This window comes from Wyeomyia smithii, chromosome 3 (genome assembly GCF_029784165.1).
Source record: "Wyeomyia smithii strain HCP4-BCI-WySm-NY-G18 chromosome 3, ASM2978416v1, whole genome shotgun sequence".
NCBI lineage: Eukaryota > Metazoa > Arthropoda > Insecta > Diptera > Culicidae > Wyeomyia > Wyeomyia smithii.
Genome location: NC_073696.1, coordinates 67,283,497 through 67,285,290, shown reverse-complemented (window position 1 = coordinate 67,285,290; position 1,794 = coordinate 67,283,497).

Sequence of the window (1,794 nt, the reverse complement as noted above, 5' to 3'; positions counted from 1 at the left end):
GAAGTAAAAATTCTATATAAGATTGGGCCCAAGATACTTCCTTGAGGTACATCATCTCTAACAGACAATCTATTTGATTTACCATTTAAATAGTTACCCTGAAGAGTGCGGTCAGTCAAGTTACTTTGTATCATTTTTGTGATGTAAAGAGGAAAACGGAAATTGGACATTTGACTATTAAACCTTCATGCCAAACACTGTCGCTAAAACCAAACTGCTCATTTGCAAAAATTGAATTCTCATTAATATGTGTCATCTTTCTATTAAGAACTATTCTTTCAAAACAGATTGCTTATAGGAGTAGTGATGGGAAATATCGCCCAAAACGGACATCGATAACAATCGATAATTTCGGGGCTTTTATCGATATTATCGATAAGTATCGATAATTTGACAGCTTACGTTTGCGGTAAAAAAATTTTTTCAGATGATGATGAAAACAACTATTTAAGATGGTGACGAAAAAACTATTTCAGATGGTGATGAAAAAAAAACTAGGACAGATAATTGAGTTGGATAAATTTCCCATGGAAGGTTATCATGTTAGCTTCCTCGCAAAAAAAAATATTACGTCCTTGCGTGCGGCCTTCCGGCAGTTAACCGGAACATTCGCCATGGCGGACGAAAACATGCGTGTAGCCATGTTTTTAAACTCTTTATTAATTCCTCCTCCGTTTTCGCGACAAAATTGTTGGAATAGATCTTGCGCTTCAAGTTTGCCCAGAAATTCTCGATGGGAAGCAGGTGGGGGACATTGGGCGGATTCGCCGACTTCGGTACCACATCGATATTCAGCCGCTTCATTTCCTCCAACGATCGCTTCGAGTAGTTGGCCGACGTCAAATCTGGCCAGAACACCGTGTCTTTGCGCTTATGGTATTTCTTGATGAACGACGCAACTTCTGTCTGGCACTTCGTACTATAAATTTCACAGCCAGCTCGGAGCGAAAGAAGAGCAACTTTGACATCCCTTTCTCGCTGATTGTCAACCACAGCCGCACCTTCTTGGGGAACTTGGTCTGTGAAATAAACTTTACTTCCCTGCCCTGCTAGTCGTTGCCATCCAGGGTGAGATTGGTCTAGTCGTCCATCACCACTGCCACGTCGCGATTCGCCGGGAAAATCGACTTGACCATCTTATTCAACCGCTGTCGCTACGTCATTGCCTGCAGCTCCGAGACCAGTGGATGGGACTGCCGCTTCCTGCATGTATGTCCATGTTCTCCAGATACTTTTTCACTGTTTTAGAGCATGCACCAATCTCTCGGCACGCAGCGATTTAGCCACTTTTCCCTCGGTATTCCTCTTCAGCATCCTTTGAAGCTTCTTGTCACTCAGGGTCGTTGGCCGTCCGAAACCGGGCTTTCTTTCGATGCTCTGATCGTTGTCCAATAGTGTCAAAATGTTGTAGATGCCATAACCGGCATACCCGGCGTCCACAAAGTGCCGCACGATGTTCGTTTTTGACGCGGCGGGGTACCGTTCTTTGAACGCGCACACTTCTGAACGGAGTAGCTTCACTTTTTTCGCCATCACAGCTAGAGTTTGACTGATAAGGCTGTCAATTTTTTTTAGGCTAACTCATGGGTAACTATGATTGATGATGCATGAGTAATTTCGTCAGTACGATTAAAGGTAAACCCATGAAAAATCGGCAATTTTTGTCCATTGTTTTTACCACAAACGTTATTCGACAAATGCAATTTTGCTATATAAATTTGTTAAAAACAGAGACAGTGATGGCCCAAACAGAATGGATATGTTTGCGTTGCGTTGACGTCAATTTGACAGTAT